Genomic DNA, 20,701 nt, shown 5'->3' on the forward strand with positions numbered 1-20,701 from the left:
TGTTTCGGCACATGTATATCTTTTGAATTCCCATTTAAATTTTAGAATCAACTTGTCAATATTTTCAATAAAATCTGCTGGGGTTTTTATTACGATTGTGATAATTTTATAGATCAATTTGGCGAGAACTGATACCTTAACAATATTGAGTCTTTTGATCCGTAGCATAGTATGTCTCTCCATTTATTAGGTCTTTTAAGTTTCTCTCAGCAATGTTACATATGAATCTTCCACAGTTTTTAAAATTTACTCCTAAGGATTTTATGTTATTTAATGCTATTGGAAATAATATTTTTAAAAATTTCTGTTTCCTTTTGTTTGTTACTAGGATACTATAGATTTTTGTATATTGATCTTGTATCCTGCAACCTTGCTAAACTTACTTATTACTTACAGTATCTTTTGTGTAGATCCCTTATGATTTTCCACAGAGATGATCATGTAGTCTGAGAATAAAATATCTGTTTCCAATCTGAATGGTTTTTTCTTTTCCATTCCTCATCATGTTGAGTGTGGCTACCAGTACAATGTTGAATAGAAATATTGAGGGTATATATCCTTGTTTTAATCCTGATCTAAGGGGAGAACCATGAAGTCTTTCAATATTCAGTCCATATACTGTTAGCTGTTGATTTTTCATAGATTCCCTTTATCAGTTTGCACATATTCTCTTCTATGGATAATTTGCATAGAATTTTTAAAAACCATCAAAAATGGATGTTGAATTTTATTTGATACATTTTATGTATGAATTCTGTATAATAACTGTATGTTTTTTTTCTTTTGTTAATATGGTGAATTACATTAATTTTGAATTACATTTATTTTATTTTGTTAATATGGTGAATTACATTAATTTTGAATTACATTAATTTTCAAGCACTAACCCAAATTTGTGATTCTTTGATAAATCTACTTGGCCATGATGTAATATCTTTTAAACATATTACTGGGTGTGATTTCCTAAAATTTAAGAATTTTTGTGCATATGTTTGTGAGAGATATTGGTTTATAGGTTTGTTGTGATGACTTTAACTGGTTTTGGTAACAAGGTAATGCTGGCACATAGATGAAGTATTCCCTTATTTTAATTTTTCTGAAATGTTTGTGTAGAACTAGTATTATTTCTTGCTTCAATATTTGGTAAAATTTACCAGAAAAGCCATTGAGGCCTAGAATTTTCTTTGTGGGACAATTTTAAACTACAAATTCTTTAATATATTTAATACATATTGGACACTTCAAATTATCTTTTTCTTCTTGAGTTAGCTTTGGTAGTTTATATCTTTTAAAGATCTGTCCATTTCATCTACATTGTTGAACTTATTGGCTTAAAATTGTTTATAATATTATTTTTCATTCTTTATTATTCATAAAATCTGTAGCAGTGTCACCTGATTCCTGATTTTGTTAGATTGTGTCTCTTTCCTGTTTTTCCCTGATCAGTCTGGCTAGAGGTTATTAATTTTATTGATCTTCTCAAAGAACTAGCTTTGATCACATTGATTTTCCCTTATGTGTTTCTATTTTATTTTTCATTGATTTCTGATAACTTGGTGTGAGACTTTTCGTCTTTTCTTTTTTCAAAAGTTTTATTGGGGTATAGTTGATTTACAAGGTTGTCATAATTTCTGCTGTACAACAAAGTGATTCAGTTATACGTACTTTTTCAGATGCTTTTCCCATATAGATTATTATAGAATATTGGATAGAGTTCCCTCTGCTATACAACAGATCCCTGTTCACCGGTCATTCCATATACCATGGTATAAGTTTCCCTCCAATCACTGCTTTAGCTGAAATCCAGAAATTTTGGTATATTGCATTATCATATGCATTCAGTTCAAAATATTTAAAATTTTCCTTGTGATTTCTTATTTGACCCATGGGTTATTTAGAAGTATATTGTTTAGTTTTAAAATATTTGGAGAGTCTTCACATATCCTTATCTTACTAATTTCTAATTTCAATTCTAATTTGGTCAGAGAACATATTTGTACACTTTTAACCTTTAAAAATATACTTAGGCTTATTTATGGGCCAGAATATGGTCATTATAAAAGTATATGTACTTGGAGATTTATTTATTCTAATACTTTTTGGTGGTGTATTCTGTAAATGTCATGTAGGTCAATTTTACTGATTTTACTGATCCAGCTTTATTTAACCTCACTGACTTTAACTTACTTATTCTATCAATTATTGAGAAAGGGGTATTGAAATCTCTAACTTTAATTGCAAAAATGCCAGTAAATATTTTTCCTTTCATCTGTATCAGTGTTTACATCATATATTTTTAAATCTCTGTTATTAGGTGCATAATATCTAAGATTGTTCTATATTTTTGATGGATTGACTTCTTGACATTATGAAATGGCCCTCTTTGGTCTAAATCAGTGTTTCAGGTATTGATAATAACTGTTCTAGCTTTCTCTTCTCTATTGTTAGCATGATTAACCATTTTTTTCAGAGTTTTTAAAGATATTTTCTTTTGATGTCTTCTGACTTGGGTTATTTCAATAAATCTTTCTTGTACTTGTTCCTCTGGATGTAATATGTGCTTTTCCCCCATTGGTTTAAGATTTCTTTTTATCACCAATTTTAATCAATTAGAATATGATGTGCCTCAGTGTAATTTTTTATGTTTTTTGTGCTTGGGATATTGAGATTCTTCAATTTGTAGATTTATAATTCTCATCTAATTTGGAGAATGTTCAGCCATTATTTCTTCCAATATTTTTTCTATCTTCCCTCTTCCTTTCTTTTCCTTCTAATGAACATCACTTATTCAGACTGATTAAAATTGTCCTGCTACTCACTGTGTTAACTTTTTCTTTTTTTCCCTTTTTGTTTAATTTTAGATAGTTTCTAATGCTGTGTCTTCAAACCTTGTAATCCTTTCTCTGCAGGTCCCTCTTCCTCTATTTACCCCTTAAACATTAATGTTCCTCCAGGGGTCTTTCCTCTACTTTTCCTTCTAGCTCTGCACACTAATCCATTTCTGGGGCTTCAATTGTCATTCCTATTTTGATCACTGCTAAAACTTTATCAGTCCAGACCATTCAGTATTTCCATCCTTCTGACTGCCCTATTTGGCATCTTTCCTGGCTCGATCCAAAGGTACTTCAGCTCACACAGAGACTATCATCTCCTCCTGTATGTTTTATTATAGTAAATAGCAACCCCAAACAACTAGTTACCAATACCAGAAATATGGATCTAAACAAAGAGACCCTCCCCCCATTCTCCAACCTCGACATCTATTTGATGATGGCATTTTCTCAGTTTTATTATTTAACATGACTCAGTTTGTTCTGCTCTTCTCTATTGCATTGGCTCAAGTTGCAGGTCTTTCTCATCTATATAATTGCAAGTCGCCATGCCTTTATAAGCCTCTTCCAATCTTTCTTGCACTTTGCTCACTACAGAATGACTATTATACAAATCTGATCATAACATTCTCTAAGTTCCTAGAGACAAGAAAATATAGTTTAAATTTCTTCACACAGGATACAAAGGCAACCATGATCCTTTGCCTACTTTACTAACATAAATTTTTTTAAAAATTTTATTTGAGTATAGTTGACAGTGTTGTGTTAGTTTCAGGTGTGCAGCAAAGTGAATCATTATACATATACATATATCCATTCTTTTTCAGATTTTTTCCCATATAGGTTATTCCAGAATATTGAGTAGATTTCTCTGTGCGATATAGTAGTCCCTTGTTACTTATCTATTTTATATATAGTAGTGTGTATATGTTAATCTCAACCTCCTAATTTATCCTTCCCTCCACCTTTCTGCTTCGGTAGCCAAAAGTTTGGTTGTTAAATCTTTTGAGTCTTGTTTCTGTTTTGTAAGTTATTTTGTATCATTTTTTTCCTTGGACTCTTTATTTTATGAAAGTTTTTAATCATGAATGGCTATGGAATTTTGTGAAGTTTTTTTTTCTGCATTTGATCATAAGATTTTTCTCTTTAGCCTGTTAATACAATGGACTACTCTGACTGTTTTACAAATATTGAACAAGCTTACAGCCATGAAATAAACTCCACATAGTCATAGTGTATAATTTTTGTGTGTGTACATGTATAGCTTAATTCTATTTGCCAATATTTTGCTAAGAATTTTTGCATCTGTATTCATGAGTGCTATTGGTATGTCATATTCTTTTTTTATAACTTTAAAAAAATTTTAATTTTATTTTATTGAAGCATAGTTGATTTACAACGTTGGGTTAATTTTTTTTTTTTTTTTGGTCTTTTTAGGGCCGTAGGTGCAGCATATGGAGGTTCCCAGACTAGGGGTCCAATCAGAGCTGTAGCTGCCGGCCTACACCACAGCCACAGCAACACCAGATCCAAGCTGCGTCTGCAACCTACACCACAACTCATGGCAATGCCAGATGCTTAATCTACTGAGCAAAGCCAGGGATTGAACCTGAATCCTCATGGATGCTAATCAGATTTGTTTCCACTGAGCCACAAGGGGAAATCCTGTGTTAATTTTATTACCATTAAGTTTTTATAGATCCTCTATGTAAATAATCCATGATGACTATTTGAAGTTCCTTGAAGAGGCTAGGTTGTTTCATACCTCCATGACTTTGCTTAGGCTGTTCCCTCCTCCTAAAAATATCTTTTTTACCTTTCTGTATGGCAAATTCTTACTTATCCTTTCAGACCCAGCTCAAGAGTCCATTTTTCTGTGAAGCATTTCTTGAATCACCCAGGGTAGTAACTCCTTTTTTTGAGCCACCAACATATTTGGTACCTCTATTATAACATTTCTTATATTTTATTACAAATATTTGTTCATGTCAGTCTTTCTTACTATACCCTGAGCTTCTTTAAGGCTTAAACCTTGTTGCATTTCTGTATCTCTAGGTTTCTAGCACAATGCTTAACAACAAAAAGTGCTCAGTAAATGTTTATTGATAGAGTTGTTTTCCCTTGGATATATATATAAAATTGGTAAGAGGTATGGCAAGATTTGAACCCAGGTTTTTGTGATTTCAAATCCTTATTTTAGCCGCTACTTGATTCTATCTTCAAGTTAAATAGCACAGTTCATTGAATGTGTATTCCAGAAGTCTCCTCTATATGAATTTATACGATCTTATATGATAATTTTGATCTCTCACTCTCCCTTTCCCTTTTTCTCCTCCCCTCCCTCCTCCTCCTTCTTCTTCTCCTCTCTCCCTCCCTCTCACACATTATCCATTATCTACTTTTTCTACATGTAATTTAATGGATAAACTTTTAAGTCTGGAAATCTATAGAAGACATGAACATTTGTATTTTCCAAATATAGACACAATAGTATCTCACATTCTACATGCTTTTCTGCAATGGCACTCTCCCATCAAGAGGTAGAGTCCATTTCTCCGCTTCTTTGACCAGTAAAGTAAAATAAGACGCTGCTGTGCCCATTCTTGGAATATCTCTTAACTGGTATAGCAGTTTCCATTTCCTGCCTCTTGAAAGACAGCCAACATGTGACTACACTGAGACTGCCAATGCTATGAGAAGTTCAAGGCATGTGGAGAGGCCCTGGAGGATGAGGTGTCATGTTGAAAGAGATAGGCCAAGGTGGCTAACCTTGGGGTGTTAGACATTTTAGGTGCGGAAGCTATATTGAAAAGTGGAGTATCCATCCCTAGCTCTTCAGCAGACTCCATGTGAATCAGAGACAAATCACCAGTCAAGACCTTCCTAACTAAATACCTGATCCATGAAATGGTGAATAAGATACAACTGTTGCTTTAGGCCACTAAATTCTAGATGATTTGTTACACAACAATAGCTAAACAAAACAGGAGAGGGGAGTATGACTAACATATCTATCATCACGGAAAGCTTAAAGTAAAACCTGTTTCCCTGAGTCCCAAAATATCAAGAGGGGGAAGTCAAACTAAAGGCTAAAAAGAAAGATAAGGAGAAATAGGAGGCCTCCTTAATATCTTTAGCAGGAAATAAGTAGTATTCAGAGCTTGGTACCTCTCCAAGTGGTGAAGGCAAAATATAAATGACTTCCAAACAGGCAAGAAATAAAGGATTCATTTTCAGTGGTACAAAAAGCAAGGATCAAGGAAAGGTAGCAGCTATTCTGGACAGCAGAAAGAATATTTCTCAAAGTCATGACAGGTTGGAACAATGGCTTAAATATAAAATAATTCAGTAAGTATTAATTAACAGTGATGCAATCGAGTACAACCTGCATAAGTATAAAAATAAATAATTAGCACCACTTGTGATATAATAATTTAGGGGCCAGTAACTGCTCAGAGAGGTAATAACTTCCTAAACCACATTATTTAAAGTGGAAAATTCCAAATGAAGTACTCTGACTACATTTTTTTTTAACTCAGAAAACACTAGGAAGAGTGTACTCAGTTCTGTGAGCAACAAGAAGAATGAGAGGACCCAAAGCCATATAACCTGCAGGAACAGTTTACCTTTTAGGGCCCTATCAATCTGTAAAGTCTCTGAATCTAGATTTAGATGCATTCTTGAAATTTTTTTAATATTTTGTTTTTATTTTATTTATTTTCTTTATTTTCTTTGTCTTTTTTATCTTTTTAGGGCTGCATCCGTGGCATATGGAGGATCCCAGGCTAGGGGTCTGATTGGAGCTGTTGCCGCTGACCTAGACCACAGCCACAGCAATGCCAGATCCAAGCTGCGTAGAGACCTACACCACAGCTCACGGCAACACCAGATCCTTAACCCACTGAGCGAGGCCAGGGATCGAACTCACAACCTCATAGTTCCTAGTCGGATTCATTTCCACTGAGCCAGGGCAGGAACTCCGCATTCTTGAAATTCTAAAGGTCTCACGTGATTCCTCGACACCCTGGCCCAGCCTGGATCCACCGTAATGGTGTTCTTTTTTTTTTCTTCTTCTTCTTTCAGATGAACTTTATTTTTTTTAATGATTTTTATTTTTCCCATTATAGCCGCTTTAGAGTGTTCTATCAATTTTCTACAGTAGAGCAAAGAGACTCAATCTCACATACATATATACATTCTTTTTCTCACATTATCCTTCATCATGCTCCATCGTAAGTGACTAGATATAGTTCCCAGTGCTATCCAACTGCCTAATACTCTAACAAGATCTAGAAACGCAAAGTCCAGAGGGAGAATTGCTTCTGGGCTTTCTCATGTTAAGATTTGATTAAGGCAGGCTTTCCCATAAAACCTCTACGGTAGACTGGGGTCGGTCTTGTTTGGATGGCCCTGCCATCTCACAAACAGAAAGGATTTCCAATTTCCCACTTAGAAAGAGCCAGCAGGCCTGAGGTCAAGGTCAGTTGGACATGACTTCACCAGAGTTTTGCCCCTGTGTGCTTTGCTTTGTGATGTATGACTCATCATAATTAAATTTTGAGCTAGATTAACTATAATTCCTGCACTTATTAGGAGATCAGGGTTTAAAGCTCTTGTAAAAGAGAATGAGCTGCTCATTCTGAGAATACAATTAACTACCCAACAGAACTAATACTTTATTTGAGGGAAGAGTTATTTTTGATTAATGATGCATTTTATTTCCCAAATCCCTACAGCAGCGCGTCATGTCTTCAGTGAGAAAACCAAAGAAAAAGTGTAAAATTAGAAAATTCAGAGTGTTTGGAGGTGGATTAGTATGACCTCTCCGGAGCTGGCCTCCCCTTTGGTGCCTGTTCCCAAGACTCTTTTCCCTTGGGCACATATGTACCTTGGGATTCTCCACAGCAGTATATGCCTGGAAACAGTTTTCCTGGAAGAGCTGATTTCCCTCATTTCCTTTTATAGGAACAGGGCATAACATCAGCATACCCAAGGTTCTTTAGCAATATTGCCTTAGCAAGATCTGTGTGAAGAGAGGACTGATCGGGAAGGGTCAGGAAACGCTTTCTGGAAGAGGTAATGTTTGAGAAGAGCATTGACTCAAGGCTGCGTGAGAATCATGGCACATGGTTTGGGGTCAAGGAAATCAGTAAGAAGTAATTTTCATAATCCGGAGGAGAGATCAGCAGTTGGGATGAAAAGAAGACATACTCAACTAATGTTAAAGAAGTTGAAATTTAAGGAATTGCTGATTGATTGGATGTTTGGGGGACGGTGAGTGGGGAGAGTCAAGAAAAATTTCCAGGTGCTTAATTTGGTAATAGAGCATGTGACGGTGGATTAGGTGGTAGAGTAGTTTTGTGTGAGAAGACTATTTCCTCTGGAATGGTGGAAGAAATTTTGAGTTGGAGTTAACTGCGGCATGTCAATGTGTGGACCTAAGATTCAGAAAAGATAACAAGTAGATTTAGAAGTCACTGACATAGTAGCTGCATCCATGGATGTGGACCAGGAATAGGGTGTTTAAACTAGACTATGAGATGAAGACCAAGGATTTAACTCTAAGGAAGATTAACTCTAAAGAAATGAGCCAAGGAGGAGCCAGGAAGGAGACTGAGCAGAAACAGATGTCAGTGGCTTTAACTATGGGAAACTGAGGATCATTGAGGCAAAAAGCAGGTGGGACACCTTGGAAATGCAACAGCCTTCTCAACAAGCAGAATTGGTGGGAGAGGGCCTGAGGAAGATGCTACAGGTTTGGAGTTTAGTACGAGTAAAGGCACAGAAGGTGAACTGAGGAAGGTGCCAATACAAGAATTTCAGTGAACTAAATTAAGCTTTTTCCCTGAAAGCAGTTTGCCATCATTACACCCTGCCAAGGATCCTCAGGGTAACTTGTCCCTTCTGGAGTCCAGGTAGGCATTTTTCCCTTGTCCTCTGACTCCCAGGGAGAAATATCCATCTTTAGCTGTCTTCCCCAAATTCTGCACCATTGCTGGCCTCTGAAAAGGACGGAAGCTGAGATTCAAAGCCTACCACAATCTGGCCCCAACAGACGACCTTCCCATTATATCCTTCTTTCTTATGTCCAATCCCAGCTCCATTGAAATACAATTATCACTGATTTCCATCTCACCTATCTTATTCCTTACCTTTGTGCCTGTATTATGTTATTTTCTTTCCCTGACAGCCCCCTACTCCCATCCCTTTACCATTTCTTCAAATCCCACTTATCCTCCATAAGTCAAGCTCATATACCATGAAGTCCTGCCGATCCCTCATCTGAGTCTTCTCTCCAACTACCAGCAGATTTTGCTCTCTTACGGCATGAATCCTACTTTGCTATGCATTTGGAGTTATTATGGTATGTTTCCAATTTCTTACTCTAGACTATGGCGAATTACTTCACCATTAGGACCTACCCCATGTTCTATTTTTCCTAGTATCTTATCCACTAGCACCAAACACAGTGCCTGATATGTATAACATGTTCAATAAATGTATATAGAATGAAGGAAAAAATAAATGATTTGTTGGAGAGCTCAGAGAGAGAATTTTCTCATTCCTGGCCCCCAGATTCCAAATGAGATTGTATTACAAGTCATGGGTCTTGTCTTACTCCAATAAGAAAAAGGTGTATATATCATGCCAATTCTCATATTGGTCATGTGCATAGTAACTTATTTTCTGTGTTTTCCTTTCTTCACATACAACTGAAAACTAATGCCATGATGTAGGAGAAAAAGCTTAGCCTGGGTATGGCTTGGGTTTGAATTCTGATAATGTCTGTTACCTACTCTCTGTGAATCCAGGCCAGGTCACTCTCCCTCTCTGCTTGGTAAACAGGGCTGTCCATCTCCAGTGCTGCTGTGAGGCCCCAGAAAGAAATGGAGTATACAATTCATACCATTTTTTTTTTTTTGCAAAAATAGACTCTGTACTCAGGTGAGGCATTGTCATTAATGAGGCAATTAATCTGGTTTGGAATAAGGAGCTCTGGATCCTGTCCTGGTTGGACCAGGCTGCATTTTAATCACTCTGCTGGCTGCTGCAGAGCTCTGGGATATGACTTTGAGTTATGTAGATGACACTTGTTAATGACAGAACAATCTATAGGGGGATGAGCTCAGATATGGTAGAGAGTCCAAGGTAACTAGATTGGCTAGTAACAAACCTCTGCCTGGAGTTGGTAATGAGATCATCAGGGCAATATTGCAGGGAAATGGAAGAGAAAATTGAGCCAAAGTGTGGATTTTCAGGCTGTTTGGAGAAAGGGTGTGTGTGCGAGCGTGTGTGTGTGTGTGTGTGTGTGCGCGCGCGCGTGTGCGTGTGTCTGAGGGTGGATTGGGGGTCATAAACAGCAGTAATTCTTTTTTAAAGAAATAATTGCTTTATTTATTAGAAATTAAAAAATAGTAAACACCACTCTTCATTCAGTGGTCATAAGCATTTCAGAGATATATTGATATTGATTATGATTTAATCATATATTCTCCCTTATTTTATTTACTGAAGTATAGTTGACTTACAATATGATATTAGTTTCAGGTGTACAGCATAGCGATTCAATATTTTTATAGGTCATACTCCATTTAAAGTTATTACAAATAGTGGCTATATTCCCTGTGCTATACAATATATCCTTGTTGCTTATCTCTTTTATACATGTTATTTGTATCTCTTAATCCCATACACCTATCTTACGCCTTCCCCCTTAAATAAACTCTTGTCACTTGTACAATAGCCCTTAACAACTTGCAAAGCATTCTCACAGCCACCATCTCTGAAGTCCCAAGATAACTTCAGGTAAAGCAGCATCTCAGTCTTAACCTTTCCTTTTCTCTACTCTCCTAACCTTTTCTCTCAACCAGTATCTTCACCCTGTTTTAAGGTCCTGAGGAATATTGTAGAAACTGAGTCTTAGAAAGTGAAGACTGGTACAAGGGGCACAGCTGGAACTTGAATGCTAGTCTTAATGCCCTATTTTTATTTAATATTTACCTTTTGCCTATGAATAAAGGCAATTGCTCATTTTAGAACATTTGAGGAAAAAGGAGACCCTGACAAGTGTAAAGAAAACACAATTGACTCAAAATCCAGCCTCTTAGAGATTACTGTCAATATTGGATCCGTAGTTCCTTCTCGCTTTTTTCTATGCAATTTGACATGCTTGAGATTCTGCTAAATATAAAATTGTATATTCCAGTATGCTTTCTACTGAATCATGATCTGTGTAGTTCTCTTTTCTACTGTTAGCCACCATTCATACTCTCTTCCAAACCCCTGTAGCCTTCAAAACCTCCATATGTCAAATAAGGTTTGTAGCAATGCCCATCAGCCTCTTAGAGCCGAAGTTAAGATCCTTTGCGATTCTAAAGGTAAGGGTATTTTGAAAATCTCAGCATGTGATAAGTGGAGAGAGTGTCAGGTGCAGGGGCTGGGGTTAAACCAGTGATAAGCTGCTCTGGAACCTTCTCTAGTAAGCCTCCCTGTCCGTTCACTGGAGATGAATCTTTCCAGGAACCTCCCTGCCAATCACTTCTTCAGCTGTATTCTCTCCCTCCCATCCTTTCCCCTTAAGATTCTCCCTATCGGAGTTCCCGTCATGGCTCAGTGGTTAACGAATCCGTCTAGGAACCATGAGGTTGCAGGTTCAATCCCTGGCCTTGCTCAGTGGGTTAAGGATCCAGCATTGCCATGAGCTGTGGTGTAGGTCACAAATGCAGCTTGGATCTGGCATTGCTGTGGCCGGCAGCTGCAGCTCCGATTAGACCCCTAGCCTGGGAACCTCCATATGCAGGAGCGGCCCTAGAAAAGGCAAAAAGACAAAAAAAAAAAAAAAAAAAAAAAGATTCTCCCTCTCCTGTCTCCAGTCCAACCTCAGCTGACTCTCAAGCAATGACCTGCAAGGGTGAATGGGATTTGAAGATATTAAATATAACATGAGAGCATGAATAGGTGATATTGTATGTTTCCAAGCTCACAGTGTAATAAAATACCAAATATTATTCTCTCATATCTTTTCCATATTGGATATTGGTTAATTCTTGCTCTGTAGATGTTTGGTCTTAATGTTTCTATAGATGACCAAAACTTGAAGGGTGAGATCTCAGTATTTGGAACTTAAATGTGTATGGAATGAACTCCTAGAAATATTCAGTTATTGTAAGCTTCAACTTTCAGTGGTATCACCAGTTCTTCATTGAGGGGGGTGGAGTGGTGTGTGGCGACCAGTGGCAGTCCTTGGGGAACTTAGACCACTGAGAGCCTTAGATGAATGCTTCATTGAGCTGTGGTATTCTGGCATTGGCGTGGATAAAGTTCAGATGATTAGGTAGCCTGAGGAGAAAAGGGGAAAGCGTTCTCTCCCCCAGCTACTCATGCCCTTGGTCTATAGAAACCTGCACTTATGTGGCCATTCCTGTTTATTTTCCACGTCAAAGATTAAGCCTATAGTACACAGCACACATTTCTCAGTGTGTGGTTCATGAACTACATATATCAGGAGCACTTGTTTAGGCCTGGGAATCTGCACTGGAAAAGCATCCCAGGAGATGCAGATACACGTCAATATTTGGTACCCAAAGCCCCCATCCCAGAAATGCTCTGCAAGAAAAAAAAAAAAAAAAAAGGAAGTCAAGGAGGTTTTGGACACAGTGCCCAACTGTGTTCTCCTCTTAGAAAAGTCATAATGCACATTAGCATATTAAAAGTGCTAAGAAGTCCTTCATTAAGGAAACAATCTTATGTACACTAGTATAGGATTAAATAAATTATGAGACAGATCCCATAAATTCTTACGCTTTTTTTGTTTCATGAAGTAGCTCTCAAAGTACTGAGAAGCAGGATGGTGCAGATGCTGAGCACAGGCTCTGGAACTGGAGAGGCCTGAACTCAGATCCAACCTGCGTCAGTTAATTACTCTGTGATCTTGAGAAAGTTCTCTGAATGTGTTTTCTTTTCTCTACAATGGGAATAGTAAAAAATAGTACCCATCTCATGGGGTTACTCTGAGTTTTAAATGAAGTGAAACATGAAATGTTTTTAGAATTTACTTGGCACAAGGAAAATTCCCAATAATTATCAGCTTTGATGATCACTGACATGGGAAGGTGCCCATAATATAGCGTTAAAGAAAAAGCAAGGCCAGGAACACTATGTATAACATGCTTTTGCTTGTGTATATAATTTATATAGTAAATAATGTCACTTACATAATCATTTCTAAAATAAAAAATTTCATAGAAAAACAAGTGTGGAAAGATACTTAACTCCTCTGTTACCAGATTACCTTTGAGGTTAGAGGTTGGAAGGGAGTCAGACTGAACCCCAGTATGACCCGGACAATGAAGAATATTCAAGTGGGAGCAGGGCTCTCTCCTGTTTCTGGAGAGGCAACTCTGGCTACATTTAGGGTTTTTTTGTTTGTTTTTGTGTGTTTTTTTTTTTTTTTTGCCAGCATCACCGTTATTCTGACTCATCAAGCCATCTGCCTGCTGACCCCCTCTGCCCTCTGCCTTCTGCACCCTGATGGAAGCTCTGTATATAAACATGTTTTTGTATATGTGAATTTGGGACTTTTAGTGCTGGACATTGCATTTCACAGGCGTCAGCCAATGTTCCAGGCTACTTATATTGTTCTGTATCCTGCTTCTCACATCCAATCTGTCAGTTGGCCCCTTGAGCTTCCCAGCAACCTCACTCTCAGAGAGAATGCAGTCTTGATCTTTGTGTGAGCCATGGATAATAATGGTGACTTGGCTGGGGCTGATGTAGAGACCTGTGACCTGTTACTAAAGACCCTGACCTACATATCAGCAGTCTCCTGCTAACTCTAGAGTCTCACCTCCCACTTGTATTTCTTCACTCGATCTACAAAGGGCTTATGAGAGCCTAAGTCAAAAGCCTTGTTAAAATCCAGATGCATCCTGTCTACAACATTCTCCTGATCCGCAAGCCTTGTAACCTTATCAGAAGAGTAAATTAAGTTAGTTCTGCCATGACTTGTTTTCCTAAAGGCCCTACTTAGTGTTATTACTAAAAGAGATTTGATTTGAGTCCAATTGTGGTTTCAATTTAGACATATTTACTGTATTTCCCTACCTGCTCAGTGTCCCTCCCTGTCCCCCCCCAAGGCCTGCCTGGTGGCTGGAAGTAATTGGATAAATAAATTCATGCAAAAGTACTAATGGAAAACAAGAGTTTATATGTACCATTTGCTATGTAGCAGCAAGAAAGACTTACCCAAAAGTAGAAATGTTGACAGGTACATGTGAATTTCGGACTTCTAGTGACTGCCATTGCATTGTGATAGATGGAAGGCATGTGTTGGGGAGAGGAAGATTTTGATGCTCTTACTACTACAAGAGGAAGAGTCCTTACCATTCTACCTGTAACCTGAGCTTAGTAATGGAGGACAATATTTCCTGTGGCTGCTGTAACAAACTACCACAAACTTTATGGCTCAACACAACAGAAATGTATATTACCACACAATGTAGAGATCGGAAATCTTTTTCTCTTTTTTGGCTGCACCTGAAGCATGTATTAGTTCCCAGGTCATGGATCGAAACCAAGCCACAGCACTGACAATGCTGGGAGATCAGAAATCTGATATCAGGTTCACTGGGCCAAGATCAAAGTGTTGGCAGGGCCATGCTCCATCTACAGGCTCTAGGAGAGATTATGTTCTTTGCCTCTCACAGTTTATGGTAGCTGCTGGCATTTCTTGGGTTGTGGCCACATCACTCCAATCTCTGCATCTCTGATCATACTGCCTTCTCCTCTTCTATCTATAATCTCCCTCTAACTGGCTTTTATAGACACTTGTGATTGAATCCATGGACTAGTCCAGTAATCCAAGATAATCTCTGCATCTCAAGATCCTTAACTTAATCACATCTGCAGAGTCCCATTTAAGGTATTAGTCAAAGGTTCAGGGGATTAGAATGAGGGTACTTAGGGGTTTATCTAAGTGTGCAGCAGATAATTAGAACAGAAAAAAAACAAATATTGCAGAAGACGTCACTAGCCTTCTTTGCCTCTTTTGGCTCCTGGTGGTAATGTCCAGTTGTGGATTTGTTCAGGTACCTGCTCAGGTCCCAGGCATACCTTGCTGGGAAGTAGTACAGTATAATCCACTCCCCCAAATTCATCCCTGCCAGTTTTCACTCATTTGGGTGGCTTTCAACCTCCACAACGTGACTGCTGATGTAGGTTGAAACTTCAATGGGGTGGGGCGGGCTGGGGGAGGAGATTGATCGGCTCACCAATAACATTTGTCTCTTGGGCTGGCAGTGAGTGCCGAGGAGCCATTTATGCAATCTAATTATTATGTCAATTGGGGGATGGAGTAATGCTTCCCAGATGCCATTTGGCACCTGGAGAGCTGCAAATCAGCACTGCCATTTAAGATACAGTAATATAGACCATTGATCGTGTTCATTGATCCCACCCCCTCTCCCTCCCCACTTTGGCTTCTTATTTTGGTTAGGAGTGAAATGCAAAAGCTTTGGTTTGCCTCTTCTAGCTGCCATGTTCAGACAGGGGACTGGATTGATTATTTGTCTTTTACAATTAAATGTACTTAAGGAGCGATGTGCATTTCTGAATTGTCCCTTTTCCTGACCTGTGTCATTCAAAATATTCGTGGTCAGTGGGAGTGAGATCCGGAATCCAAAGGAACCTAAAATAGGCAGCAGGGAAGAGTAATGGGCAAAGATCTGTTGTGATCCCTGCATCCTGGGCCTGTGGAATACGACTCAGAGCTTTCCACCAAGCCCTTTGGGCCCATGGTTACAAGAGTTCCTTGCTGTTAAAGCATTGTAAGCTCCAAGAGGTCTTCATTTTTTAATGATTTTTGTTTTATCAGTAACTATGGTTTGGGATTAGCCTCAACAGAATGCTGGGCCTAAGGAAAGAAGATGTGAGGATATTGGGGAGGTATCCCCTCTCCTCCTCATTCCCCTTCCTCAAATACTTCTCTCTCTTGTAGGCAGATCCCTAAAATTTCTTCACTAATTGACAAAGCCTTTCATTCCACCGTGAGAGACAGAAGAGCTTAAAAATTAGCTTAAAATGTAGCTAAGCCCAGGAAGAAGAAACATAGATTATTTAAACTTATACTAAGGAGTAAATGACTGCTACTACAGACTCCTGGATGGTCTTTCACACTTGAAAAGGGCTTCACAGCCTCTATCCCAAATTCCTTATTTTGAGGAGGAAATTGAGAATTGACTTTCCCAAGGTCTTACAACAACTTTGCAGCAAATTCTTTTTCTGAAAGAAAATTTTAATAGGGTCGGGCATTGAAGACAGACATTTCTGATTGATTTCACCAAGGGCCAGTTCTGGAGCATTTCAAAGCCAACTATAACATCAGATCAATCACTGAAGGACATAACATAATCTATCACCAATGTTTAAAATACATTCTTCCCCTGGCCCTGCTCTGGTGGTATTCGCCAAAAGCTCATGTGTCTTATTTTTTGTTCTTTGTCCCCCTAGCATCTAGCAGAGTGCTTGCCACATAAAGGGCACCCAGTAAGTGTTGGATGGATGACTGAATGTCTCCAGAAATAGGGAAGACTGTGCACTGCACCTTCCATACTCTCTCACTCTGTCTCCTGTGTACACATTGCTTAAATGGCTGCCCAGGTTTGGAGGTTCGGCTTTGAGTGGAACTAAAAGTGTCAGTGATCAGAGAGCAAAGCGAAAGCTACCCAGTCTTCTGAGGGTTGAACCTACAATCTTAGCCTTCCTTGAAGCATATAAGGAATTGATCAGCCTGCAGCCTGAGATGTAAGCAGCAAAGATCATAGGATCCTCGAGTCCTTGGAATCCAGAGCCACTAAGTCTACTCTGGGCATTGTGGGAATCCTAAGTCAGGAAATACAGATTCTTTATTGGGAGCCAGCATACTCTCTCCAACAAACTTCTCTTACTCTCTTGGAAGGAACTCTTCCCTGGCTGTGGTTTGGGCTACATGAAAAGAATAGAGAAGGCACTGTAGGGTTTTGGACCAACGACTTGGATACTCATGGCTTGTGGGAAGGAAGTAATAAGAGTTTTCACCTGTCAGGATTTGCCCTTAGTGTCAACCCTACAGTGCCCACTCCCACCAGTTCTACCTGCTTGTTTTCTCCCTTCTTCTTGTTCTCTCTCTTTACCTGCACTCACTTGCAGGGGATGGGCCTGGGCATGGCTCCTGGCCCCAGCCTACCTCTCATCGGGCTGCCTTGATTAGGTCCCACTGTTCATGCCTTCTGTGCTTCATGGCCAAAGTTTTCAATCAGGGATGACAATGGGGAGACAAGGCAGCCCCTGAGACGGGGCTACCCATCAGCCTCAGAGGAAAACAGGACCCAGCAGCCGAGCACACTTCTGTTGGCTTATGGCTCAGCATTGGCTGAGAGTCCAGAGAGCCTTCAGTTGGCCTGGACCAATGAAAAGGAGCCAAAGATGCAGTCTCTCTGACCATTAAAGAGATACTTCCACCTATGATTGGCCCCAGGGTATTTCACCTCAGTGTTCTCCCATTGGCTTGGAACAGCATGCTGGCAGCCAGGGCATCCTGTGGTGAGCAGGCACCTACGTAGGCATGCAGTCAGGCACAGCCTGCTGCTGGGCACTCAGGGGAGAGGCAGATAGAGGAGGAGGTATCAAGATCCTCCCCTCTGCTTAACTGGTGACATCTTGGGGGCCCACCAATTTCTCCCTTCTGTGCCTCTCCCCTCGGGCTGGGCCTGCTTGCTCTCGTGGTCCCACTTCCCCAAAGGACTTCGATTCCCAGGTATGGTGGTGACTGGCAACACAAGGGTAAGAAGTAGCCTTTTCTCAGGGTTATTTGCATTGTCATAGGGGATTCCTGAAATATGAAAGGCTGTGATAGTCTAAAGAAATCATAGAATTCATAGAATTTTTGTGCCAAAAAGGGAACTTTGGAATACTTCCCATTTTACAGATGAAGGAGAAAAGTGAGGTGAACTCAAGAGAGGAAATGGAATTTGATCAAAGTCATATAGCTAATAAGTGGCAAGTCTCCTGACCATAGGCAGGGGCACTTTCTGATGCATCACAAATGAATCTAGAACTGTGGTATTTCATGTAAGGGTACCTTTCTATTGTTCTTCAAAGCACAGGTTTTCTGACCCTTAGAAACTCCTAGTGCCACTGGGGAGATCTTCAGACCACAGATGTGGTTTAACTAATTTTCTCAATGAGTTTTCAGCTGTGACTTCTGGATGGAGGAGGCTTGTGCCATAAGCATTTTCTCTTCTTGTGATTGATTATCAATCCACAGTAGTGAATTGGCTGTTACCAGGGCTCTAGAATCATGTAATCAGCTGTCTACATAGAAAGTTGTCCAACTGGAGACTCTAGCCACTAACACCATGATGTTTGAACCATCAATGTATGAGATGCAGTAAAGAAGCAAGTCAATTACTAAATTTAAAAAGATCTGAGCCTAAGCTATAATCACATTAATATGAGTGCTTTATTTTTCATGTATGTATCCTCCAAGTTCCCTTTAGGTTAGAGACCTAGGTTTATTTGTTCATATGTAAGACAAGCCCCTGGAGAGTCCTAAAATCCTCGCCAAGGGTAGCTCTGTATCATCAACAACAACAAAGCATAAAGGGATTTTGATTGTTCAGCCCAACTTCCCTGGATTGCTTTTGTTTCACTGATGCTTCTGCTTTCCTCATACTCCTTTTCTTATCCTTGATGGGGCAACTTAAGTCTTGCCTATTCTGGTAGCCTTCCCTCATTGGCATTGTCTATATCAATCTCTACTTCCTTTGTATTCGTACTGTCCTTCCAGCATATCCCAAGAAATAACATTTAATTATATTCCATTTTTTCACTATTGGTTTCATATACATTAGTCTCATCTTCTCAACCAGATTGTAAGTTCCATAAGGGCAAGGTACACATTTTATGCTTTTTAGTGTGCTCTACAATGTCTGGTAGACATTCAAATTAGATTTGAATCATAGCTTTGTAATGATATGGAAATGCTCATGCTATAATTAAGTAACTCAAAGTACAAAATGTTATGATCACAACTTTATAAAGAGATGGAAAATAAAGCAATCATGCAAAAAGGACATACACTCAAATGTCCAAGAGGAAGGATGATAGGTGAGTGTAAACTTTCCTACATTTATCTCATTTTCCAAAATCTCAGCAAGGAGCATGCATTATTTTTATGAGAAATAATAAACATTTTTTAAAAAGAAAATCATAGATTTATGAGTGTCAAAAACTAGAGCAGGAAGAGAATCTAGAGATCATATAAGTCCAGTCCTCTTGTTTTAAGGTAGAAAAGCCTGGGGCATTGCTATGGGAGATAGCCAGCTAGTACCTCCTAGTTTCCACTTTCTAGGAGCAAAGAGCCCAGTGCCCTAAGCTCTGAGACAGAGACTTCTAACCTCTCCTTGAATTCTCCTTCCCTTGGATTTCCCCTGTACACAGTAGTCCTGGAAGTAGTTGCATGGTTTTATCCAGCTGAATTATCCCATGATTCCTTGGAGTCTCCTGGTTGGTAGAGCCAGAAGGCTTGGCTTTGACTCATGCTCTAGTCCCTTGCTAGCCTCTCTGGAACTCCCTGCTTTGTCTCTGAAGCATCTCAGTACAGGAGGATATAGCACCCCTGCCCCCAGGTGGCTGGAAGTAAACACATCTAGCTCTACCCTTAACTAGCCATATAAACTCACTGCACTCCCCTCGAGTACTTGCTGGGAAGGGCAATTTCAAATTCACTGCCTCAATACTTTTCCAAAGCATGGTTGAGAGCAGTACAGTTTAAGGAGGATCACCTGAAGATGTATGCAGCCCCACCCACCCCTTTCACATTGGAGTCAACAAATCATCCCCAGACACTTACCATGTCCATCTTTCCCTTCTAGTTAAGCCTTACTGCGCCCACAGCTCCATTGATAGGAAAAAGCCTGGTTGATTTATGCACAGAAGTGGTCACTGATTGGCCCAAGGTAGCCACCTGACCCATGGTAGGCCATCCATGATGTGGCAGCAGACCTATGTGGTGGATTTTTCTAATAGTGTTCCTGTTACCAGCAATGGATTCTAACGTACCTACAAATGGGAACTCTTGGTTGAAGAATGCTGTGAAGACTCTTGTTAAAGGCACAGTTGTCACTTATCTGGGAGGATAAACATATCTAATATATCACATCCATCCATGCTTCCATCCGTCCACCAAACAAGCAGTGGGTTCCTACTATACATCATCAATCCTTATTTGTACTTCTAAATCCACAAGGCCCTGAAAATAAAAAATTTTCTCACAAGTTTTATGCAAAAACTCATTTTAACTCATGTTAAAATATTGATAGTCTTTGTCTCAGTATGACTATTCATGTATTTCATGATAAAAGCATTAATATATTTGATTATAGAGAACTATGCCTCAACCTGCTCAAGGTATTATGTAATATAGGCAAATACACAGGGTGACCTTGGTAAAATCTCCCAAATTCTGAATCCTGAAACATATTTGGCCCCAGGAGTTTTGGATAAGTCACTTTAGCCCTGTAAGATCTGGGGGCAGGGTAGAGGTGGATACCCTACCTGAGTTGGGCAGGAGCAGAGGAGGCTGCACAGTGAAGGGAGTTTGGAGAAGGAGAGCTTGCTGAGGTTCAGGCCAAAGAAACTCAGTTGGGTCACTCAGCCATTAGTCCAAAGGGCATGAACAAGGCTGAAAATGGAAGACAAAATAAAGACTAGTGAGAAGGATATAATTAAAATGGAACAAGAATAGTTTGAGAATGGGAGGAATGAGAAGAGCCCTAGATAGCAGTGGGCATAGTATCTTTGACCATTGGCCTTGGCTGACAAATTTGACCATT

At 39.3% G+C, this 20,701-nt stretch overlaps 1 protein-coding gene across 5 annotated transcripts in view; it reads left to right on the top strand.

Moving 5' to 3' along the window:
• ARHGAP36 (Rho GTPase activating protein 36) overlaps positions 1-20,701 on the top strand; it is a 169,196-nt gene that overhangs the window by 97,928 nt on the left and 50,567 nt on the right. For 2 of the 5 annotated variants that reach the window (XM_021080176.1, XM_021080178.1), the window contains exon 1: positions 17,389-17,622. The exons of the other annotated variants lie outside the window; for them this stretch is intronic. The gene's annotated coding sequence lies outside the window, so the exon portion shown is untranslated. Of the gene's footprint in view, positions 1-17,388; positions 17,623-20,701 lie in introns of those variants that run through there. 5 annotated transcript variants of the gene reach the window in all.

This window comes from Sus scrofa, chromosome X (genome assembly GCF_000003025.6).
Source record: "Sus scrofa isolate TJ Tabasco breed Duroc chromosome X, Sscrofa11.1, whole genome shotgun sequence".
NCBI lineage: Eukaryota > Metazoa > Chordata > Mammalia > Artiodactyla > Suidae > Sus > Sus scrofa.